At 44.0% G+C, this 26,731-nt stretch overlaps 1 pseudogene; it reads right to left on the reverse strand.

Annotated features, from left to right (window-relative positions):
• LOC140597359 (solute carrier family 13 member 1-like) overlaps positions 1-15,368 on the reverse strand; it is a 78,319-nt pseudogene extending 62,951 nt beyond the window's left edge.
• Between the last annotated feature and the right edge of the window lie 11,363 nt (positions 15,369-26,731).

Raw genomic sequence — 26,731 nt, forward strand, 5'->3', positions numbered from 1 at the left:
GCAAAATTCCAAGTATTGAATTATTAGTTTCCCTAACAACGTCCCTATTTCACCTGGCCCTGCCCTGATGCGAAATCAAGTCAGAGATTTTCAGTCGTTGATTGGAAATGATCTGAAATCCTCATCTTGCATTTGAGGCCCCGACCACTCTGACCGTACGAAGACCTAGCCCACGACCTCCTGGCATCACGTCTCTATTCCTACAGTTGATTTACATCCTTCTCGGTGTCTGGGCTCTGACCCCCACTCCTTATCACGCAGCCTCCTCCTGAACTTGAGTTGGTAATGGTGAGCCAGGATCCTGCGGGGAAGTCCCCAGGGGCCCTTAGTCACGGCTCGACCTGCCCGTAACCACACTCTGGACTCTTGGACCCTGCTCCACAATTTAGATGAAGCAGTTGCAAGCTGATGACCAAGCCCAACAGGAAAATATGACGTATTTGACTCACAATGGAATGTGTGTGAGTGTGTGTTTCCTTAGAATTATGATTTATGAACCAACACATTTCATATTAAAAATAAAATCGGAATTTCTGGCTTTCCTTGAAAAACTCAGGAATTTGGTAATGCTAGGACCATATTCTACGTCAACAGTTCTTTGCACTCAAGGGGAGCTCCCCCTTTAGAGACAGGCTTGTGCTTTTCAGTTGTGCACGGCTCCCCGTCACTTTTCCGGCTTCCCTGCTCGGGCTTTGTGGGCATTTGAATAAAATCTCTCGTAGTAAAAATGCTGCCCAGATACCCTACCTTGCGAGTAGATCTTGCCCTGCCGTTCCAGAATCAACACGCGGGCTGTCCGTTTGCACTTCTCTGCGCCCCCCCATGTGGCCCCTGGACCCGCAGCTCACGCAGGCAGACATCAGGCCCTCCCCAGACTGAATCGGGAGCAGGTTTCCCAGGTGACTCCTGCACAGGTTGGAGTTTGAGAAGCACCGGGTTACCTCCTCCCCAGATCCTCCCCCTTATCTCTAACTCTGGGTCCAACTCGGAAACCAGACACTTGCTTCCAGGCCATGTCTTGCCTAAGTTCAATCCCTACACTCAGAACTTATTTTGAAAAGTTGCCCATCCCTCAGAGTTAAGGTTCAAATTTATATCTTGTCTATGGAGCTTCCTCCAAACACTCATGCAGATTATATATATATATTTTTAAAAGATCTTATATATTTATTCATGAGAGGCCCAGAGAGAGAGAGAGAGAGAGAGAGGCAGAGACCCAGGCAGAGGGAGAAGCAGGCTCCATGCAGGGAACCCGACGTGGGACTCGATCCCAGGTCTCCAGGATCACAGCCTGGGCTGAAGGCAGACGCTCACCTGCTGAGCCACCCAGGCGTCCCCACATATATATTTTTGCATATAAGTCCCAGGAGATTATAATTGTAGCTGGCTAAGGCACCACACCTGCATTGTCCTTAAAGAGATGTCTTCCCAGAATCTGTGGGAAGTGCCCCATTTTTCATAACTTAATGAAAAATCAAAGCATAGAAGAGAAGGAATCGGGGCTGAGTGGGTAGGAGGGCAATCTGCCTCAATTTGGGGGGATAGTGCTGGTTTACCCCTGTTGTATTGGTGTCTTTCCGATTAGCAACCCTCTTCATTCCTAAAGTGTCCCTCTTTGATAAACGACAGTCATCCTACTAATGGGTCCACCATCCCAGGACGTCCACGTCCTACTGATGGGTCCACCATACCTCCTTCCAGCTTTCTGTCCTGTGATCCCTCTTGGTCAGGCTGGGAGACGTGGGCAGGAAAGTACTCTTTCCCACCAACACTCTTCAGGCCTTTAACAACAGAAGGCCAATCCAGATACGATGCTTTTAAGACTCTAATATTAAAATATATAGAATCCTTTTTTAAAACCAAGATCTAAAAAAAATAAATAAATAAAAAACAAGATCTACAAATATCCTTAAGAAGAAGTAACAAAAGATAAAGGAAAACATTCCATTGTTTTCTGTTATCCATATATATCCAAAAAAAACCCCACTAATATCAGGGTGAATAATTTTTGGCGAACACATTCTTCTGATGAAGGAGAAAACTTGTCAGTTGTCTGTGCTACCACTAGAATTGTGTCCTGGATAAAATTCCTTCATTCCGTCAGTGGAAATCCGGAGACTAACCCATTATCTGTAGCTATAGCATCTGTGTCTCCTGTGGATCCCTTTCATTTTTTTCTCTTCCCTCTCTTCACCTTCTCAGCAAGCGCCTTACTCCTAAAATAGAGCCTCTCTACCATCATCGCCGCTGTCCACCACGGCAACCGCGGCCACTACCGTGAACAATGGTAAAGCTACGGGAAAAGAAGGCCAGTTGTCAAGTCCCCCCGCCCCTTCCAATTCCTCTTGGGTATGGGGAAGTACTGATGTCTTTATTAAAATGAACTCTGCAACCATAACAAGTAACAATTTGAGTAAAGTTTTGTTCTAGAAATAGCAAAGAGCTTTAGTATATGAGTTCTTGAGCTAAAGTAGAGCAACACGTTAATGTCTACTTCTTTTTTGTTTATTGTGATGGGAAATACAGAAAGAAAAGGAAGGTTCAAAATTCTAAGACCCATCTTACAAAAAATATTTTTTAAATCATGATTCATTCTAGGACACCTGGGTGGCTCAGAGGTTGGGCATCTGCCTTAGGCTCAGGGCATTACCTGGGGTCCTGAGATCGAGTTCCACATCAGGTATCCACAGGGAGCCTGTGTCTCCCTCTGCCTGTGTCTCTGCCTCTCTCTGGGTCTCTCATGAGTAAATAAATAAAATCTTTAAAAAAAGAAATAAAATCATGATTCATTCTCAAAATACCACACACATGAAACAAGGGGTGGAGGGAGCTGAGAGGGCTTCCCTAAATAAAAATACTTCAAAATAAAATAAAAGGACAAAATTTTCTGCTCAAAAATGTATACACTCCCTACCACTTCCAAAAATTACATGGACAGAGGTAGTCGTGCCGAATGCAGATGTTGCAAATTCCGTTACACAGGATGAGGCAGTGGCACTTAGCCATGGTTTCCCGCCTTGGTGGGTACAACATGCCTCCCTGGCTCCAGTGGGGCCACCTCCACCCGAGGGATGAAGCTGGGACGTGTAGACTGATTACCCATATGGATAGGAAATTCCTCTTCCCTGACAATAGAACAAAGTATTAGAACCCTTCTAGCCAAATGTCTTTTAAGGGTTTTTTTTTTTTTCAAATTTTTATTTATTTATGATAGTCACACACAGAGAGAGAGAGAGAGGCAGAGACACAGGCAGAGGGAGAAGCAGGCTCCATGCACCGGGAGCCTGATGTGGGATTCGATCCCGGGTCTCCAGGATCGTGCCCTGGGGCAAAGAAGGCACTAAACCACTGCACCACCCAGGGATCCCTAAGGGTTTTTTAATGAAATACCAAGAACATATGAAAAATAATATAACACACTTTATGCTTCATATTTTTAAAATGTGGCCAATTTGGCCACATTTGCTTGAAACTTTTTAGGAAAATAAAACATTCCTCATATAGTTCAAGACATGTAAGCCACTTCTTCATTTCTTTCTCCTCTGTCAACCCCAAAGTCAGCCACCGTCTATGGTGCGGGTCGTATCCTTTCCATCCATGTTTTTGTGGTTTTCCTACATGTAGACATGAACACACTGACAAACGACGCACGATTTTAAGACTAAATAAGGTTTACTGTATATGTTATTTTTCGGCTTGTTCTTCCACTTGTAAAAGAAGAAATATATTATTTTTCACTCTATCATTTTACTCATGTATTGCAAATGCATTCATAGTGATGCACATAGACGTAGTCATTCCTTTTAAATGGACATGGCATTTCTTTTTATGAACATATTACAATTCATTTGTCCATTTTCCTACTGAAGGCTATTTAGGGCTTTTCTCCCAATTGTTCATTATCATAAGGCTATGAACATCTTTGTATGTATCTTCGTGTGGATAAAGGAAAGAGATTTTCTAAGCTAGAGTATAAAAGTAGTGGTGAAATTTCTGAGTGGAAGAGGAGTCCAACTGTAGGGATATTTGCCCATTTGGTATCCAAGATGGTTTATCAGTTTGTATCAGTAGGAATAATGGGAGAAAATTCCACCTCACCAACTTTGGGTATATTGGGCTAATTTATTTATTTGACAATCTGTTGATATGGAAAGTTCCTCTTAATTTAATTTGTATTTGCTTGAATACCTTAAAGTATTTTTTCATGGTTATTGAAACATAATTGTTTCTCTCATACAAATTACCTTATTTATAGCCTCTTACCATTTTTCTGTTGCTTGTTTGCTTCTCTTTTTCATGAATTTGTAGAGTTACTTTTAGAATTCTTATCATTTCTTTATAACTTAAATATTTGCAAATATTTTTCTTGATCTCTGGCTCCTCTCTGAAATTTGCTTTATTCTATTTTTGGTTGTAGTGCAGTTATTGTCAAATTCTTTGCTATGTTTTTACTACCTTGTATGAGAAATTTTTCCTATATTATACACTCCCATGTTTTTTGTCTAAAGTTTATAAAGTTTCAAGTGTGGGGCCTTGATTTATTTGTATAGGAAACAGACACCTTATTTTTCATAAATGGGTAGCCAAAATGCCTGGCTTTTTAAATTAGATGGTCCATCTTTCCCCCATCACTTCCTATTGCTCTATATTTCCTGTGCCAAATTTCTACAAATGCAGGCAGATAGGTTACTGGGCTCTTTATTTTGTCCCTCAGTCATCACCACCTTTTGGAAATCACATTTCGCAAAATTATTAAACTCTTTTAATTATTACAGCTTTTCAACAAGTTCTGCAATCTGTGTCTCAAGCCGCCATCTTATATTTTTCTCAAACTTGCCTTGATTCCCCTTTGTTTTCATTCTATTTGGAGTGCTTTCATCACTGTGCTTCCATTCTCAGTCTTAATTGTCTTCTTGCATGTTGAGATTTTATTTTTAATTTTTTTAAAAGATTCTATTTATTTATTCATGGAAGACACAGAGAGAGAGAGAGAGAGAGGCAGAGACCCAGGCAGAGGGGTAAGCAGGCTCCATGCAGGGAGCCCGACGGGGGACTCAATCCTGGGTCTCCAGGATCATGCCCTGAGCTAAAGGCGGCGCTAAACCGCTGAACCACCCCAGCTGCCCGATATTTTATTTTCATATTTATCCTGTGTGGTAGTTGTTTTATTTTTGTGCATATTCCTTCTGTATTTTTTATTCCTCATCTAGAATCTTTGCAGTTGCCTCCAGTTAAGTCCCTAGCTTCCCACCTAGAATGTCTTCTCCTGGCAGCCTGGGGTCCTGTCCGACCAGGACCATGCAAATCCACTCATCTAGCCGGACCCAGTAGCTTGAGTCATGTCCTAGCTGGGAAGCGCCTGCTTCCTGTGAATGCTGCACAGACAGTTGTCGATGTAGCTTTTTTTTTTTTTTTCCTGGTAGCTACAAGAAAATTACTCTCTGGCCCTTAGTTCAGGTCATTGAACTTGCCTGAACCCAGGATGATGGGAGAGCATTTTCAACCATAAGGTTCTCACCTTCACTACCCTTGTTTGCTTGTCTGACTCACTCTGGTCCACAGGAAACATGCATCTGTTTAGAGTGGAGGGTGGTTGGGGTGGAGGAGCCCTAACTGTGTGAGCTGAACTGCTGATCACAAGCTTTGTAGATGCAAGAACTTACTTAAAAGGTAAAGACATCTAACAAGTAAATAGACAACGCTGCTTTTCTGTCTTCTGAATAAGTAAAAGGATGCTTTATGAGGAGGCCACCACACACCAGGTACAGTACTTGGAGTTCCGCAGATTCCTCTTATTTAGTCTGCACCCAAACTCTTCGAGGTAGGCATTGCAATTCCCTGTTCAAATAGAGATCAATGACCACATTGCTAAGATGAGGTAGAGCTGGGCTTCAATCCAAGCAGAAACGCCACGAGAACATATATTTTGTCATTTATTGCTCTGTTCCCAGACCTTAAGGCAAGGCCTGGCGTGTAGTGAGCACCAGTAATATTTGTTGAGTTGTTTTCCTTTCACAGTTTTGCTGTGTTCTTCCTACGGTTGTTTCTATTTATATGTCTTGACCCCTATGTAAAAGTCTTAATCACTACCCTAGATATAAAATTCTTCAGCATAGGAGCCTTGCCTTCTTTTCTGCATCCTCTCCTACCTGCTGGCACTGGATATCGTAACCTCACCCCACAGGGGGAATGTTTCTCCGTGTTTCCCGGAGCTCTCATCTCTCTTGCCAGGAAACAAGAAGTAGAGCTAAAACTTTTCCTGCGTCGAACACTATCTTCCCCAGGCCCCACTTAACAATGATGCAGTCGTACCGCGTCTTCACCACCTCAACCGAGTGCAGCTGGGGCGCTCGCTGCAGAGGCAGGAAGGCACACGAAGCCATGACTGGGCAATTTGGATAATGGCTTCTCCCCCACAAATTCCGACTGTCAAACTGTCTTGGGAAGTGCGGCTGATTATATTTAAAAATCACCTTGTTTCTCTTTTAAATTATACCTCCAGACGGAATTGAAATAAAAATTAGTCTGTAAAACATAGGTTTTTTCACCCCTTCCCTCCATTTTTTAATGACACTCTGACGGATATTAGGGAGCAATTTGGCTGATGAATTAGTACACATGTGGGCACGATCGGTCAGCACAGCTTGAGAAAAGCAGGACCAATCACGGGCCTCACTCGCTGCAACTGATTTTCTTTCTTTTTTTTTTTTTTAATATATTTTTCTTTATTTATTTATGATAGTCACACACAGAGAGAGAGAGAGGCAGAGACACAGGCAGAGGGAGAAGCAGGCTCCATGCACCGGGAGCCCGACGTGGGACTCGATCCCGGGTCTCCAGGATCGCGCCCTGGGCCAAAGGCAGGCGCCAAACCGCTGCGCCACCCAGGGATCCCTGCAACTGATTTTCTAAAGAGAACGCAGAGCAATTAAGAAAGGAGAAAAATCATGCATTTTAAATCTGGGTGCTACGAGAAAAACACTATTATTATTTGACAGAGCCTGTAAAGGGCTTGCATCGTTTGTGATACACCTACCCCTTCTGCAGCAGGGATTTCTCAAGACTCAATCCATATTAATTGCAAGGCTTAAAATGATTAGAAATATTCTCCTGTCGGAAGATGAAGAGTAAGGAGGAGCTCAACTTACAAAGTCAAGGAAAAATAACTAGCATTTCTTGTTACTTTTTAGCCCAAATGGATGGCAAGGAAAGGCCATGGGTGGAGTCACTCTGCCAATTACTGGAGAATGTTTAACTCCCTCTTTCCATTTGACCCCTGCAGCTAGTTAGCGAGGGGGACGTGCTGTCCGCACCTGCTGTGCACACGGTGGCACCAGACGGGCGGCCCAGCTCACTAGCCCCGGCCTGGGGGCCAACGTGCAGGGTGCTCCACCGCCTCCGGACCCCGGGCCGCCGCGGCCTTCACACCCACAGCCGCCCACAGATGCCGCTGGAGGCTCCTCCAGGGCCTGGTCCACTTTACAGACGAGGGGGGCCTGGGTGGCTGCAGCCCCTGTCGTGGAGGGCCACCAGGGCCTGCAGCCGCTCCTACTCCTCCCGGGTTGTGGTCACCCTGCGGCCCAGGCAGGGGACGTTCCCTCCTCTCTTGCTTTGTGATTGAAACCCAGAGACGATGGAGGGAGGCAAACTGGGCACGAGCTCCTAAAGGTCGGACACAAATCCTAGTAAAGACGCAATGTCCCTGATGGGCTGCCCAGACTGCGTTTGAACCCCCTCCCTTCCTTCAGGAGGCGGTGAGCTGGGCAGATTGCTCCACCTGTCATCACGTCTCTGCTCATTGGGGATGATGATGGGGATGATGGGGATGATGGGGTGATGGGGATGATGGATGATGGGGTGATGGGGTGATGGGGATGATGGGGTGATGGGGTGATGGGGATGATGGATGATGGGGTGATGGGGTGATGGGGATGATGGGGATGATGAGGGTGATGGGGATGATGGGGGTGATGGGGATGATGGGGATGATGGGATGATGGGGATGATGGGAATGATGGGATGATGGGAGTGATGGGGTGATGGGGATGATGGGGTGATGGGGATGATGGGGTGATGGGATGATGGGGATGATGGGGATGATGGGGATGATGGGATGATGGGAATGATAGGATGATGGGGATGATGGGGATGATGGGGTGATGGGATGATGGGGATGATGGGATGATGGGGATGATGGGGGTGATGGGGGTGATGGGGATGATGGGGGTGATGGGGGTGATGGGGATGATGGGGATGACGGAGTGTTGGGGATGATGGGATGATGGGGATGATGGGATGATGGGGATGATGGGGATGATGGGATGATGGGAATGATGGGAATGATAGGATGATGGGGATGATGGGGATGATGGGGGTGATGGGGATGATTGGAATGATGGGGATGATGGGGATGCTACTGAGGATTTCTCAGGTTGCTGTGAGGCGTAGAATGCACAGTCACCTTTATAACTGTTGCCAAGCCAGGCATAAAAATGGACCTCCTCATCCACCAGCACTTGCTGCGTCCCCTTGCTACACTTCCACTCTATCTGAACTCCCTTCCTTTCCCCATCTTTCTTCTCCTACGCCCTATCTTTGCCTCTGAGGCTGGGGAAGCTCCCCATCCTTCTGCGGGGACAGGTCATCCTTCTGCGGGGACAGGCCATCAGCCCCCATCCCGCGGAGCTGCCAGCATCTGCTCTGCAACAGCTGACATCTCCAAGGCCTGTAGGCCCAGGGGAAGCACACTGTCCCCAGGCCCGGGCCGGGCACAAGGGAGTGGCAAGAGGACGCGAGGCCACGGCCACAGCCCCCTTGTCCGGGACAGAGCGAAGGAGAGGGTGCCCCAGGACCAGGGTGGAGCAGGTGGCCCCAAGACTCCAGGCAGCCGCCCAGAGACTTCATCCAGGGAGATGATGCTGGTGTGGGAGCTGTGAACGTGGGACCAGGTGCTGGGCTGGCGGGCTGGTTGTTAGGGCAAATGAATGGCAAGATCTTAAAGGCCCATCAGTGTAGACACGGCTTGTATAGACACTTTTTCCCCTGTAGGCAAAGGGAAATCACCGAAGAAGTTGGACCAGGGGCGCAATAGGACCAGGCTGATATTTTGGAAGTAGCGCTCGGGCAGGACCCTGGGGGAGAAGACTGTGAAATGGTCCATGGGAAAGAGAGGGGGCGGCCTGAGGAAAGCAGGGCCGGGGGAAGGCAGATGACGGAGCAGATGGGGCAGCCCGGGGGCCCAGCGTGGAGCGCCGCCTTGGGCCCAGGGCGTGATCCTGGGGACCCGGTCGGGGCCCACGTTGCTCCCTGCAGGGAGCCTGCTCCTCCCTCTGCCTGGGTCTCTGCCTCTCCCTGTCTATCATGAATAAATAAATAAATAAAATCTTAAAAAAAAAAAAAAGCAGATGGGAGGGGGTTGGATTTTGGAGATGAGGCAACACAGCCCGATGACCTGAAGCACCTGAGATGACACAGGTTTCAGGCCTGGGAAAGGGGTGAAGGCCAGCAGGTTCTCTGAGATAAAGAAAGGAGCAGCAGGTGGTGGGCAATGGGACTGGGTGTGGCTGGGGGTGTGGAGGGGCTGGAGGAGGATGACTCCCCGGAGATTAACTACCTTTTAATCACGCGTCTAGACACAAATGATTTGTTTAAATCACTTGGCACATATTTATATACAACCTTGTTTTGTGATAAATATTTGCCATAGTGTAGGTGGCAACTGTGCAAGCTGCTTGGAAGCTGAAGCATTCCTTTACACTTACGCCAATATCCCACAGTTCACTTAGCGCAGCACTTTGGGCTTAGCAAGTTCTCATAAGATATTCGTGGAGAATATACACCAAATCTGGATTTCTTGGTTTTGCTCATCGACCACATTACTGTTACCATGATTTCTCTTTTTTCTTTTTCCTCACCCTCCATCATTCTGATGCTCTTTTGTGGCTAAAATGCTTACTTTCTTGGAGTTTACAGCATTTCCCCCTTATCTTAAACCCCTACCATATTTTAAAAGAACATTTAAAACAATATCAATTATTTCTGTTAATATGCTTAGTTGACTTGTCCCTTTCAAAGTTCATTATGTTTTGCTTGGAATTCCTCCCTTTCCTCTTCTTCCACTTGTAGTCTTTTTAAATTCTATCCCCTTCATTTTCATTTTCTCTGTCAGACTTCCCTCCTTTTAGCACATTCTTTATCACTTACAGGTTTGCATTTCTCTATGAGCACAATATTTCTCCCAGATTTTTTTTAGATTTGGCACCATAAGTCTCTCATTATAGATCATTTCTTCTATTTATTATTTCCATCATAACTTTGAAATTCATGATATGGGGACATCTGAGTGGCTCAAGTCATGATCCCAGGGTCCTAGGATAGAGCCCCACATTAGGCTCCCTGCTCAGGGATAGAGCGAGCCCCCAGCCGATCAGGGAGCCTGCTTCTCCCTCTCCCTCCTTCTCATGCTGTCTCTCACTGACTCTCTCTCAAATAAATACATCTTTAAAAAAAGAAAGGAAATTCATAATGAAACAGATGAATATATTGTGAAGGAAACACAGGTAGCACGTGACAGCTGCAGAAGTACCGCCGGCCCTTCATGCTGTGGTTCCTCCCTCCCTCACTAGCGCTGTGCCTGTGCACTCACGCTCTGCTGTGTTGACTCTCCTGTCCTCTCTTCAAGCCTCTCCTCATGTAAAATATTTTGCAGAGAAATCCTGACATATCTGAGAAATAACTGAAATCTGGTTTTGGTTTTACAACCAATCAACTGAGGCAAGCAACTCAATATCCGTGTGCCTGTTTCCCTTCCCCTTATCTCAGGAAGGGGTCCTGGAGCACCACCTGGGTGGCTCAGTCAGTTAAGCAGCTTGAGGGTCAGACTTTTGGTTTTGGCTCAGGTCAAGAGCTCAGGGTCCTGAGATGGGATGGACTGGGCGTGGGGCTCTGCTCTCAGGGCAAAATCTGCTTGCAATTCCCTCTCCCTCCCCCTTCACTTATGCTCACATGTGTTCTCTCTCTCTCTCTCTCTCTCTCTCTCTCTCTCTCTCTTTCTCAAATAAAAAAATAAAATCTATAAAAAGGAGGGTCCTAATTAGAGACAAACCAGGGATAAGCCAGACAGAGTGAGACATACCTGGAAGAAATGCACTATACACACGGAAAATATTATTGCTCAATTTTCCCCACTTACAGCTCCTCAAAAAACCCGGGCCTTCTTTCTATCTCTTTGTTTTATTAATAGAGAGACAAAGAAAAGCCAAGAATTGAAAAAAATGAGTAAAGACATAGTACAGTGTACTGAGAAAAGCAAAAATTAACAAGATACTTGAAATAGTAAAAAAAAAAAAGAAGAAGAAGAAAGTTGCAAGAGGATATCGTTGGAACTATGGCATGTACTCTAGGCCAATTTTAACTTTTTTTCTGGGAATACTTAAGAAACTTCCTCTCCAAAGTGAGAAAAATTCAGTGCAATTATTAATTCCATTCAATCATTTACATTAGTAGGAATAATATTACAGGCTTGTTTAATTGATCACTAACAACTACTTGGAGAAAGACTAAGACTACCTCTGTGCTTATGTGACAATAAAAAAGACAGCATTCCTGATGTTTTAGTGTAAAGCAATGAGAAAACAGGATTCCTTTAGTAAAGTGATATTTATCCCAACGTATTATGGGTATACATATCACAACACCGTGGAAGCCATAAACACATAGATATTCAGTTGTGGTTGAAATCTCGGCTCTAGAGTCAGACAGATGCTGATCGGAAACATCTATATAGCCACATTTTGGCAAGGTATTTACTTGTTTCTGTCTCTGTTTCTAATCTGCAAAATTGGACTAATAATAATAATAATAATACCCAATTTACAAAGATTAAATTAGAGCTTCTCTTTGACTTATGCCTGGGAGCATATTCTTCTTTGTTATAAAATATTTCCAGGAAAACACTGAAAACCACAATCTTAAAATTCCTTCCAACTAGAAGATAGGAAGATGCCAACCTAATGCTGTGACCCTGGTGGACCTCTGGGCACAGGTGTGAAGGGGGACAGCATATCCTGACAAGCCCACGTGACCTACGTGTGCAGCTGGGACTCTGGGACTTCAGCAAATGGCACAGACGACTGCTGCTTCGGTGCAGGCCCCTCCCCGTGGTTAGAATCACGGCAATGATCTACCTTCCAGACGTTGGGTAGCATGAGGTCAACCGAGGAAATGGCTGAGATATACCTCGCCTGGGGTTTGACCCGTCCGACGTATTAACTCAGAGAAACACCCGAGCTATTGATAGCGACTCTCCAGTCACACGTTATCTAACTCTGCAAAATAGGGGGTCAATCTTCAAAGTATAAGTACGGAAAAGACATAACTACTGCTTAAGCATGAGCTCTGAGTTCTGACAGAATGTGGGTTTAAGTCCAGTTCCTACAGTATCTGGGTGGGCGACGTTTGTTGGGTCACATATCTGTGAGCATCAATTCTGATGATACGATATACGTGATTGTCTTATGATTAGTGATGAAGGTTAAATAAGATAATCACGCAGGATGCCGAGCGGAGAGGTGCGCTCCGCGAACTCTGAGTAACTCTCCTTCACTCTGAGTAATTCACTGTAAAACCACGGAGGGCTTCTTGTTGTTGACGCCACATTTCTGGACTGAGATGGAACTAAAGTAAGGGTTAAGGCCAGTCCATAGAAACAACCCAATAATCGGTAGAAAAATGGGGAAAAAGTCAGTCAGTAATTCATTGTTCATTCTACATTGTGTAGACTTATTGTGTCTTTACAAATCAAAATTGATTTTTTTGTTTTGTCTGGATTCTTTAGTTGTTCTATTACTGAGTGTTTAGAAGCACTGAGTTCTCTAGTTCAGTAACCTAAAAGTCATAATAGGTTGATTTGCATCCTTGTCGCAGTAGCCTCTACTTTAGGTTCATACCCTCCCAAGGCCCATATTCTTTGGGGGAAAAAAAAAAGTTCTGCTTTCATTGTAAGGAAGAGTTAAAATAATATTCTTTGAGTTTATTCAGCAGTTGATTGAATGATTGAATATGCATTTGAAGCAGCCAAAAATGAAATCATGTTATTGTACTAGGAAAAAACCCTCACATTAACATTGATTGAGTTTTAACAAATGAGTTGATTAGCGGAAACGGAAAGAGGAACAAAGTTCATCAAATGCAACTTGGTGCCAGGTCTCTGGTCTCTCCACAGGCCTAATGTACTCGTATCATAACACCTTGGGGAAAAAATCAGTGACTGCATTTCTTGGCAAGAAAACACTTTCTGATTAATGAATCATGTGCTGAAACCACCGCTTTTTATTTATTTAGTCGTTCTCCCTTTCAAAGAATTTATATTCACGGTCTCTGAAAATTACGGGAGATCATCAAAGTGTCATGTATGAGTATGTCAAGGAGCAGCACAGAAGATACGCAGCCGCAGCCTAAGCTTGCATCGACTTGTTTGGTTTCTCATTTTCTCCACCATAAGTAAGGACTCACACTGAAGCTAACCAGAAATATTAAAATATAGCAAGGTCCGGGTGTGAACCAGGATGCAGTCATAGTAGAATGGCAGTAGTCACCAGATCGGGGGGGGGCCCAGGCCCAGGGCAGTTAAAAGGGAACCACCACACATGCTAGCCAGAGGAACAAGTCTATGAAGCGGGCTTGGGCCGAGCATGTGGATGAGAGCCCTGTGTCGTCTAGTGGCCACCGGAGACTCCTAGAGGAGTCCTCAGGAGTAGCTAGATTAGGAAGGGAAGAGGGGGGAGAGGGGAAGATTAGCCCCACAAAATTGGAAAAACAAAACCAACCAAACCAAAACAATGGACTGTGCCTGTTGCTATCACTAGACATTCTTTAGGGCTGTGAGGGTTCAGAAGGATGTTTGACCAAAAAGGGCTGGGGAAGGTCCCTTCTCCAACAGGGAACTGTGAGACATTAGTGGGAAGAGAGGCCCAGCCAGGGGCGCCGCTAGAGCTGGGTGGTTGGCAGGTAGCCAGGGCAGCAGGGGCCAGTCCCTTCTCCAGCTACCTTGGTAGCCTTTCCATTAGCTCACATGAATTCCTTCAGAGTCCCAGCCCAGGGGCGGACTGCCGAGGCGGCTGAGGATCCCCTGTATCATGATTACTGTGATGCTATTTTAACCCAGACTGGTAAAACCCTGGTTGATGCTTGTTGGAGAAGAACATCAGAAAAGCACCATGGGATGGTGGGAATTGCCCCAGCTGTGGGTCAACACATTTAAGGAGACTCTTGCAGCCCAACTTACTATGTGCCAGCCGCGCTCCAAGGAAGTGAGAACTTCCTTGAACTTATGCATTTAATTCTCACAACAAGCCTGTTTCTACCCCAATCTTACATATAAGAAAATAGAAGCATAGGGAAGTTAGCTGGTGTGCCCGGGTCCCTCAGCTTGTGTACAAGTGGTGGCCCTGGGACCTGACGCAGAAAGCCTAGCTCCAGGGGTTGTCCTCGTGCCAACTGACAGTCATCATGCCCATGCCTGGCACAAAGAATGCTCACTGTTTGCTGATTCAAATCATTTTACCATGGAATTAAAAATGTCTTGGGTTTATTGTTCCGGACTAGTAGACTATTAAAAGTAAACAGAAAAATGCTTATAAGGACACCAAAATGAAATAACACCTCAGATGATCAGAACATGGTGCAATAACTTAATTTTCTGATTAACCAAGGAAAATTGCTTCGTGCTTTCAATGTTGTCTCATCCCACAAGGAAACTATATTTCTCGGGGGGTGGTGGCCCACACCAGCCGGGGAGCTGACACGTAAATTAGTCTGTGCTAGACCCTGGGGCTCCCGGGTGCTTTTCCAGCTCTTCCCTGTATCGCTCGGCTGCCGGGGCGCGGGGCACGGGACGGTGCTAATCCAGGATCTCCTTGGAGATTGATGACCGGAATGGGAAGGTCCCAAGCGATGTGCTGCTTTTGCTCTTCCTCTCAACTACTTGCCAGGCAGAGAACAATTCTGACTGAGTATGTTATTTAATTATTCTAGTTAGTCATACTGAGAATCGATCAACATTAACCACGGAAAAGGAGAAAAACACAATGTATGACCATCGTGACTTCAGCTGGAAGCGACAGCTTCCCTTCAGCTCTGAACCGGGCCATCACACAGAAACAATAAGGGACAACGAAATAGCCCAGGAGCCATCAGCCTCCTCTCCAGGTTCACTCACCTTGGTGCGAACGATGATTGGCAGCGGCAGTAAAACCAACGGAGGGAGAACTATAAGGAGAAACCGGCGATAAACTAAAATATAACTGAAGACTTTCATTGTCCCGAGCAGGAGCCTTTGACAGTGCTCTCCTCAAAATAAGGCAGACGTTAAATAACCAATGTGGATTAATATTTCTCCAGCCCATCATCACCATTTCCTGCGCTAGACTGATCAACATGAGTTAAAATTAAATCTTGATTTTTATTGTTTTACTGTCACAATTAACATGGAGAGATAAGCCCAAGAGTATTTGCAAGAAATCACATGCTACTTGCTGGTGCGGCTTTTTGAAAGATACAGTTGTTCTTCCTTTATTTAATTTGTTCACATTGGCTAGAACACTTACCGGCCGTATCTAGGGGAAGGCAGCCTTGGGAGGTAAATTGGGTCTGTCTACACTGCGGCCCCTCTGCCCCTCTTGACATTCCCACTCTCGGTCTCTGCACTTGGATGGTACCTTGGGCGTCTCTACCGGCTGCCTCCGGTGCGCTTGCAGGGTGTGAATTGAAACAGCAATTCCCATACTAGGAGCTTCATGTATGGCAGCGTGAAAGGTAAGGGTCTTGGTACAGGTGGATTTTTCTAGGGCTTCTCAGATAACGCACTGAGCCAGCCCTCGACACTGCCTACGGGAAGCCTGGCTCAGAGAGGAGCTCCTGACCTCTCTCATTCAGGAATTCTCGGCTCTCGTTCAAGAGGTGGATAACACGGCTCCTGCTGTTGAGCAGCATTTCCTCCCCGGTGCCACTCTCCGCTGCAAAATGATTTATTCACCGTTTAAAAGCCAAGTTCTGTGTATTTCTTGAACCCTATTGCCTCTTTTGACAGCAAACCAAAAGTTACCATCAAGCCTTTTTATTTTATTTAAGATTTTATTTATTCATGAGAGACACAGAGAGAGGGAGGCAGAGACCCAGGCAGAGGGAGAAGCAGGCTCCATGCAGGGAGCCCAACGCCCGACTCGATCCCCGGTCTCCAGGATCAGGCCCTGGCCTGAAGGCAGGCACTAAACCGCTGCGCCACCCAGGGATCCCCTATCAAGCCTTTTAAAACCCTCCTTCGTTCTACTCCTTCAGGATTGAGCTGATGCTCTTGTGCTGATATGGACTAGATAATTAACGGGAAATCTGCACAGAGATGAGTCATGGGGGCCACCCACGGGGTGAGTCCGGGGTGGGGTGTACGTGTGTATAAGCACAAATGTGAAGATGGGGACGTTTATGATAGTGATATGGGGGATATATTTTAATAATTATATATATTAATTATCATATACTTTATATAATTAATTAATAATATAAGTAACATTAATATATTTTAATACATTTAATAAGGACTCTGGTTTGTTTCTCATTATAATGTAAATTAATAACCCAATACACTTCAACTAAGCAATACTAAGCACCCAGTCCTAGGTGTCAACAGAACACATTTCTTTCTTTCTGTAATTTATAGTCACTTTCTCTTGGCATAAATAACCTTGCTCCGATGCAGTCTCTAGTTGGCTTCAAGACCTTATTTCTGATTCCACACTAATGGAACTCTGCTTTCTTTTCCTACAAAGAAAATAATTCTTTTGCCAACGCTTACTTTTTTTTAAATGTAGGTGAAAAAGCATTTTTTTCCCCTCTGTCTAAATTTCTAAAGATACATAACACATAGTGATTCAGGGAAATCAGCAGAGTAAACAGGAAAAAAGTCTCCAAACCAGAAAAGGCACATCATGTCTTGAATTTCTCAGGTGAAAAAAAGAGAGAGAGAGAGAGAGTGGGGGAGAGAGAGAGAGACGGTAATTAGAAATGATAGTAATAAATAGCAATAATACTAAAGAGTGTTAAAAAAAAAAAACACACGTTAAAGGAACAGAGTTACTCAAGACCGTCTCAACACTTCTTTTTTTCCTATGTAACACCCTGTACAGTTCACTGGATGCTTTTTTTTTTCTTTAAGAAACCATTTCTGTTCTTAAATTCCCTTAGGCCACCTGGTAAGACCATTTGAGCCCCACTTTCTTACCTTAGAGGATTTTACTTTATGAGATGACACCCAAAATGAGAAGGCATTTGTGTGACAGTTAACAGAAATGAGGGGACAGAGGCACCCAACCCAGACAGGGATGAAGGGAAAACTCGATGTCGCTCGGCGCCTCCCTGCCGCCTTCTCTCTCTTGCTGCTGTTCTCACCAGGCTGGGGCTGCAGGGCGGTCCTGTGGGCGGAGGCCGGGCCCCCCCAGGGTTCTGCGGGCGCCCTTGATGCTAATGGCTCGGCCTTTCCCTTGTGTCTATCCGGTCTCCGTGCCCCCCACGCGGATCAGGGGGCTGCAGGGATAATTCACGCCCAGCATGTGTGTGCGGCACCCTCTGCCCCGGTCACCAGGGCACGACCCTCTTAATGGGAGACTCTGGGCCCCTTAGAAACATATCTGAGGGTGCCCTTCAAGCCACATTGCATTGCCACCTAGGCCTGCCATCGTCACACTGCACCCGCCTCCTTGGCACCTAAGCAAGAAAAACATGAGTCTCGCTTAATACATCACAGCTGTGCTGTTTTACCTGTTTGACCTAAGATGAATTACACCATGTGCAATCATGGATTAATTCTTAGAAAACATGCTCTTTACGAATATAAGACTATTATAAACATTATTCACTCATTTACAGTTGTCTGCTTTGTGCCGGGGAGTTTACTCACCACTGCATTTAATCTTCCAAACCCGATACAAGGTATTGATATGGTAGGTATCGTTATAATTAGTTCTCTTTTATAGATTTGGAAAATGAAATTCAAAGAGGCCAAGTAAAATGTTCCAGGTACTCTGTGATATTATGATGATTTAAATCCAGTTCTTTCTGGCTCTGAAGGCAATGATTTTCGTGTGTGTGCTAGTCATATGTCTACTATAATGACTGTCAACGTGACACTCAACACCAAATCATCCAATCTAGCATTTGTACAAAGGCACATGATTCGGTCAGCTTAGAAGTCTTAGCTCTAGGGTTTGCTTTTTTTTTTTTTTTTATGTTTCTTGAGCCTTAGGATTGAACAAGACACGTGAAACTCAGGTTCAAGTATACGGAGAAAGAAAGCCCCCTTCCTTATGTGCTCTGAGTAGCTTCGTAAAGAGGTTAGACTGTCCAGGATACGTAAATAAGTAAGTTGTGTAGACAGTCACCCTGAAGGGAGTGGAAACCAGCTTCTAGGTGGCTATCCTACATGCTTCCCCCAGCCTTGTTCTCTGGGTGTCTCTTACGCCATGTTTGCTCCCAAATTGGTGCTTTGCTTCAGGCCTTTCCCTCTTCCAAGAATAAGCTTCCCTTATCTATTTTTAAATCCCACCAATCCTCGAAGTGTGACTTGTCGACTCATCTCAAATCCGTGGCCTCTGTAGACCCATCCTGGCAGTTCCTGACTCTCCATGCACCCACCCAAGAGCCTTACTGGGCCAGCTACATCCAAATAACCTGGAGCGCCTGACGAAGGTACAGACTTCCTGCCCTGTTGTGGCTTTATGTTTAGTTGGCTCCCTGCGTACTTTTCATGCACATCCATATTTGAGAACCATTGACTTAGTATCTGTAACATATTTTCTGGCCTGGAGCAAACTGACTTACATTACTTACTCTTTCGATAATACATGTCAATCCTAAATCCTCAGTAAGACTGCAAACTCCTTGAGTACAGGAGACATGAATTCATTTCCCTCATGTCTCCAACAAGGTGCTAGGGACAAGTGAACACTCCGTGAGAACTTTCTCTAAGCTTAACTACAAATATAGATAAATGGGAGCCACTTAGCCTCATTGCTGACACAGGATGGTTTATAAGAGCAGTTCTTCAACAGAGTGTCAAGTTTGCCAAGAGATGTGGCTTGTTTAATGGAGGAATATTTGCTCCGTTGCAAATGTACCCATAAATGCTTAGATAAGAAAGTGTCTGTACTCAGTATAGACTTCGACAAGGAAAAAATAATGCTTTTATGGTGTGTTCCTATTTTCATTTTTAAAAATTTTAGAGTTCAAAGTGCATGATGGCACCTTTAGTCGACTGCTGTTCTTGAGACTATCGACTCAAGGAATGTAGGTCGGATTGTCTCCCCACAGTCATTTGTTTCTAAGCTTCACCTAATCCCTAATTCTGACACTGATTCATGGTGCGTCTCCATTTATATGTTCTGGTTACAGTATAAATTCCATAACTGCCACACATTGCACTGTGAAGCGTTTACTCCCTGGTGCCATATGTGAACTGTGCCCCCAAACCTTTTTAGATGCTGTGGAAACTAAGGTAATTTGTTCCTTCCTAACAGGCATCTAAAGATCATTTTCCCTAGTAATTTTTAATATTTTCAATTTCCTCTGGCCCTTTTTTATTCTTTAAGATGATGAATTCTCTTGATGAAAATGAAACACACAGATAATGTATATAGTATAATTTCCCGGCCCACATCAATTAACTGTGCCAGTTCTAATTTTTGTTTCCTGATATAAGGAATAAAGTCATTATCTGGGAAGGAAAATCTACCCTAGAAATTCCAGATTCCCATGCAATGGCTAAATACCTACATTGGTACACTGATTATTAACTACAACTTCACTAATCATTCCTCCACTGTCATGAAGTAAATGGTTGACTGAACAGTGAAGATTGAACTGTGTCCTGTGAGGTGAGGACCTGAAGTCCCATAAACTGAGAAGCAAAGCACATTCCAAAAAAAGGACCAATTCCCAGCAAAAAAAGCAGTTGCCAAAATACCTTAGTGCCCCAGACCAGACACAACTGGTCACACCCTCTACTGGGGAGGGAGGAATGTGTTTCCTTGACCAAGGCTGACCATATGTCTTTATCTTGGGCTCTCTGGGAGATAAGAGGGAAACATTGGGGGATGGAGGGAGGAAGAGGAAAGTGTTGAGAAGAAAGAAAGAGGAGAAAGGACTTTCTAGAATACTTAGCGTAACCATCAGAGAAGAAAGGTGAATTGTCTAGAACTCTGTTTACTGCCCCTGCCCGTCCCTCCCTGCCCTGCCAATCCCCTTACGTAACAGTCATGTTCCAGCAGTCTGCACACATGAGACGGTATTGTCACCCTCGTGATACTCTGTAGGGTATCCAGAGGTGAGCCCAGGACTCCTGGGTGTAGCAGGAGTCGGGATCTGGATGGGAAAGCAGACCAGGGCTTACCTGGGCTGCTCTGGTTAAAGAAGGGCCGCGTATGATGGATTCCAGGGCTCCCGGCCATGAAGCTGAGGAACCACAGAAGCACCACATGACCCCAGCTGATCCATGAGTCCAGGCTTCTCGTCGAGTCAGAAGGATTTCTTAGGGTTCAAAGCAGGCGGTCAGAAACTGCCTTGGGGTATAGCTAGAGAGACCAGTTTAAAGAAACCAGTGAGGTAACAATTTTTCCCCTGGTTATCTCCATTCTGCTACGAATTCACTATTGCTCCACAGCCTCGTGTCTGGTCTTTTTTGGTTTTTTTTCTCTCTCTCTCAGAAAAAACATTGGTATTTCTCCCACCATTTTTAGCACCAAAAATATTGCCCATTTGAGGTTGGAACATCTCCTGTCTTTGATGACAGTGAAAAGAGAAAGGGTTAACATAGCTCCTAATGGTGATTTCATTTCAAGTGTAGTAAGCGGCACTGACATAATGCAGCTTACTGTCAAGCTGACCCATCTTCCTTGGGAGTTATTTTTTACCTAAGTGTAGGATATTTCACAATATGTCATTAACGTGAACACAGGAAGTTAGCCAGGCTGACCTGTCGCAGTAATTTTCTGTTGGCATAGCTACAGCATTCACTGGTCTTCACCCCATGGCTTTTGTTGTTTGGGTTTGGCAGTTTTGGGTTCAAAGTGGTTGCTTATAGAAAAAATTCATTGTTTAGAGGAAGTTAATATGTGCCTTGTACCAACTGAAGACCTTATGAAGAAACATAACCAACATTTATTCCGACAAGTTATATATACTTACGTTTTCGTCCATTTTTTTAAACCACAGATTCACAGAGGTACATTTTCAGAACAACATTTTCCTCTCAATTTATATGAGTGTGCAGTTAAACCACATTCATGTACAGACCATGAGGACACAGCCTAATTTAGGTGTTTGGCCTGGATAAGCATGATATAAAATGACAGTGGTGAGTAGTTTGAATTCTGGGAGATTTTAAAAGAAATGAGGCTAATAAAATGGACCCTTCTAGCGAGTGAATTGATGTGAATAAGATACTGTGCCTCCGCAAGAGCTTACATCAAATGGGGAAGACACCATGCACATGGCGAAGACCACCTCATGGCTCGGAGCATGAGACACGCTGTGGGAGGGCGACTACCGCCGACTGGTCTGTTGTCTTTCACAACAGCCTCCCTGTTCATAGTCCCTAAAATAACTACTTAGAAATTCTCACAGCAAGAGTCTTGACCTAACGTGGTTTCCTCTACATGTGGAGAATCATAGTATCTCTGGTTTGGAAAATTGTTTAGGCCCCTGTGACACACCGGTGCTGAAAAAAAGCCCTTGTTTGCTTGTTCATTTGAGCCCATTTTACGAAGTAGATAGGTTCTACAAATATGTATTGTATCTGGGTTATTACTGCAAGTTTTAAAGTTCCTTCCATTTTTCGGCTCTTTCAAGACCTTAGCTATAGTCTCCTACCATCTTTCCTCCGTGCCTGGTTACTGCTCTGTGGACGTTCCCCAAATAGATAAGGCTTCCGGCTTCATAATAAGGTTTGTAGGCCTCATTATTCTACCTTTAAAAATTAAGGATTTATATGATCTCATAGCTCTTACATTCTATATTTCTAAAACTGACTTCTATTCAGAGAATTTCTTTTCAGTATATACATTAAAATTTTTCTTTCAAAAAATACAGAATTCTCAAAATTTTCTAGAAAAATGTACAGATTTCTTTTGGTGCGGTTTCTCCTAAAAGTGAAACAAAACAAAACAAAACTCTTAACAATACAAAAGAAACTATCCAAAGTCAATCGAAACAAATAGCCAAGAGATTTGCTACCTAAAACGTCTTTGGACAAACTTATTGCCATATAGAACCTCAAGAAATCCAATCTAGATAGTATAAATGTTCAGATGATTTTATACGGAATCATTCGTCTTTCTATAGACCCAGCAGCTTGCTGTGATCACTCACCCCGGAAGATGGTTCATAGACACTGAGTAAACTGTCTCCCACAATTGACTTCATTGTCACATGTTTTCACTAATTACCTGGCAGCCAGCACTCTGTCCAAGAATGTGCACTTTGAATTTGAGTGAAAGCACAAGTAGTTGAGACTGACTTGGAAGTAGTGAAAATAGAGGAAAAAATAAAACTACTCTGATGAAGGTGAGGAAGATAACTCAATGGGGAAAGAAGAGTCTTTTCACTAAATAGTGCTGGGACAACTGTACATCCACATGCAAAACATTGAAGTTGCACCCCTGCCTCACACTATATACAAAAATTAATTCAAAATGGATCAAAGAACTAAATGTAAGAGCTAAAACTATAGAATTTCTAGAAGAAACATTAGTTTAAATATTTGTGACCTTAGATTTGGCATTGTTTTTCTTTTTTTTTTAATTTTCATTCACTCATTCATTCATTCATCCATTCATTCGTGGTGTTGTCGTTGGCTTTATCTAGTCTATTTTTTATTTATTTATTTTTTTTCTAGTCTATTTTTTAATTGAGATATAAGCGACTTATCATATTAGTTTCAGGTGTACAGAATAATGGTTTGGGATATTTGTACCTTTGAGAAATAGTCACCAGAGTCTAGTTAAAATCCATCACCACACAGTTACGAAATTTTTTCCGTTGTGATTAGAACTTTTAAGATCCACTCTCTTAGTAACTTTTAAATGTACAATGTGGTCCATTACATGCCCATAGCTTATTTATTTTATAATTAGAAATTTGTATCTTTTGACCACCTTCACCCACTTCTACAACCCTTGACACCTCTGGCATCGTTTTTTTTAGACATGATGCCAAAACCATAAGTAACCAGAGAAAACCTAGACAAATTGGGTTTCATCAAAATTAAAAACTTCTGTGCTCCAAAGACACTGTCAAGAAAGTGAAAACACAGCCTACAAAATGAGACAAAATATTTACAAATCATATATCTGGTAAGGGTGTGGTACTTAGAATTTATTTTTAAAAATTACAACTCAATAATAAAAACATAAATAATACATTTTTTTAATGGGCAAGAGGCTTTAATAGACATTTCTATTAATAAGATACACAAATGGCCAATATGTTTACAAAAAGATGCTCAAGATTATTGGTCGCTGAAGCAATGCAAATCAAACGATAATGGAGTATTACTGCAAACTCACTGGGGTGGCTACAATAAACAACAATAACATCAATAACAATAAACAATAAACATCTAACAAATGTTGGCAAGGACTTGGGAACTGAACCCTATACATGATGGTCCAAACGTAAAATTGTGCAGAAGTTTTGAAAAACAATTCTGAAGTTCAAGTGTTAAACATCCAGTGGCCTTACGACCCAGCAATTCCACACTGAGGTACACACCCAAGTGAAACAAACACTTGCGCATGAGCCTTTATAAGAGCATTTTTTACAGGATTTCTGAAAAGTGGAAACAATTCAAAAGTCCACTAAATGATGAGTGGATAGACCAGGGAATGTCCGTACAATGGAATATTAATAAGCCACAAAATAGAATGAAATCCCGATATATGCTAGGACACGGACAAAGCTGGATAACATCCCGCTAAGTAAAGAAGCCAGATACAAAAGGCTACGTATTTTATACAATAACCTGCATCCAAAATGCCCAGGATAGGCAAATCCACAGAAACAGAAAGTAGGTGAGTGGTTACCAAGAGTTGGAGAAACGGGAGAATGGGGATTGACTACTAAGGGCAATGGGGCTTCTATTTTGGTTATGAAAATATGCTGAAATTGGCGGTGATAATTGTACAACTTTGTGGAAAAACTACTGAATTGCACACCTTAAGAGTGAACATTATGGCATGTGAATCACATCTCAATTCAAGAAAAAAGTAAAGTGACTCGAAATTAAATAATAAATATGAAAATTACTTGAAAAGCACTTTGTCAGCAGTTCTCAGACGTTCATCCTCAGAACTCCTCTGTACTCTTACCTCAACGCTTTCTCACACGCCATTAGAAAATAAAACTGAGAAAGATTTTAAATGTTTAGCAATTTGTTTAAAGCCAAAAATAATAACCCCATTATAGGCTAACGTCAATAATACATTTTAAGAAGCCTGAATTTACTCTTTAAACAAACAAACAAAACAAAACGGTAAGAATGGTGATATTGTTTCACATTTTTGCAAATCTTTTTAGAGCCTGAAAACAGTAGGATTCCGAATTCCATCTCCTGGCCTACAGGCCGTGTTGCCTTGGGAAACGCCACTGGACACTGGCGAGGGAGCAAGGGAGGAAGGGAAAATAAGGTCTTTGGCTGATTATGAAAATAGTTTTGTAGACCCACAGGAGTCCCTGTACCACATTTTGAGAAGCGCTAACCTAAACAGGCGGTAGACCATTGCTATTAGACCATTTGCCTTCCATGCGAGGAAGGCGGTTAGAAGCATCCACCCAGTTTGGTGTTGATACAAAGAACTGTTCAGGGATCCCTGGGTGGCGCAGAGGTTTGGCGCCTGCCTTTGGCCCAGGGCGCGATCCTGGAGACCCGGGATCGAATCCCACGTCAGGCTCCCGGTGCATGGAGCCTGCTTCTCTCCCTCTGCCTATGTCTCTGCCTCTCTCTCTTTCTCTCTGTATGACTATCATAAATAAAATACAATAAAAAAACTTTAAAAAAAAAAAAAAAAAAAAAAAAAGAACTGTTCATGCTCAGAAAAGACTGCTATTAGATAAGAAAATCATTAATTGTTGAATCCTAGACCATGGACCCCTCTGTGTTCCCGATAACCACGAACACAGGCATCATTATGGATCGAGGTAGCCGCCAGAGCGGGAGCCACGTGTTTGATTGCTGAATCTGGACACTTTTGAGAACAAAGGGATGTGCTCAATAATTACTCGGGCTATCCCAGGAAGATTGCATCATGTGGTCCCCTTTTTTTATTTTTATTTATTTTATTTTTTATTCATGAGAGAGAGAGAGAGGCAGAGACACAGGCAGAGGGAGAAGCAGGCTCCGTGAAGGGACCCGATGCGGGACCCGATCCCAGGATCCCGGGGTCACACCCTGGGCCAAAGGCAGATGCTCAACCACTGAGCACCCCCAGGCAGGCGTCCCTAGGTGGCGTAAAGTAAAGATCTGGGATCTTCGGAGGGTCTGAGGTGAGGGTTCTTGTAAAAAAAAAAAAAAAAAAAAAAAGGAGATTGACTTGAGTAGATTAGTTCATAGTACAGGATTTTAGAAATCCTAAGAGCTACCAGAATCCTAAGATGAACTAAAAAACTCACTAAGTGTTTTGAACACTGAATCTATTTTTGAGTGTCAAAAATTAGTTTGCGTGACAAGACGGTCTCTAGGAGAGAGATTTTATTTATGATTCTGATAGATTTGCTGATTCCCAGGCCGCGGAGCTTCATCTCACCAAGAAAATAAAATGCAGTCGCGGTAAAAGTTACTGCGGAATTCACGCCCCTTCCATCCCGGAGGAGGAATTGCTTTCATTAAGGTCAGGGTCCTCCCTGTACAGCAGATACAATAGCCCGCAAGCAGGGCTGCAGACCCACAGCCTTTAGTTCAGGACTGCCAAGGATGAAGGGGAAGAAGAAGCGGAGGACCTCGGGGAGGCCGAGCGCCGGCCCACTAGGCCACGGAGCATCCGCAGGGCCAGTCTTTGGCGTGACACGCCACAGGTCCCAGGGTGTCAGACTTCTCTGATTTTCTAAAAAGAAAAACCCTCACAAACCCAATCTTTTATGTGACATATCCTGATATTTAAACGTTGGCAACCGATTCAGTGTGACACTAACGGAATTGGAGGCATGAATACGATCCCGTTTGTAGTTGTTCCTAAAGCTCCGTCCTGTGGCCCAGGACAGACCTATGCCTTGCTCGTCCCATATCCCAGAGCGCGCGGATGACTCAGAACATTCTTAATTAGAAAGAACGTCAAAGTCGGGTCTAACTGGGAGGTCGGCGTCATCCTTGTGTCCCAAGAGATGCACGTTGACGGTACGTGGTGGCCGAGCCATCTCTGACTACAGACGTGCTGCCTTAGGCTCAGGAGGACACTAGCGGGTCAAGACCCAGCAGGGACGAGAGCTGAACACACAGAAGCCACACTGCAGTGGGGCCTTCGGGCTCCTAACTCCGATCCTTGTGTCCACGACAAGCAACTGGGCTTCGTGCTCAGAGCGGACTCCAGCCGCGGTCACACTGGTGCTGCCTTTGTCCCCTCTCCATCCCACTGGATTTAGCATCGCGTCACAGCGGGACATGCGAACAGCCCCACAGCATAGCCCGTGTCCACTC

This window comes from Vulpes vulpes, unplaced genomic scaffold (genome assembly GCF_048418805.1).
Source record: "Vulpes vulpes isolate BD-2025 unplaced genomic scaffold, VulVul3 u000000710, whole genome shotgun sequence".
Lineage (NCBI taxonomy): Eukaryota > Metazoa > Chordata > Mammalia > Carnivora > Canidae > Vulpes > Vulpes vulpes.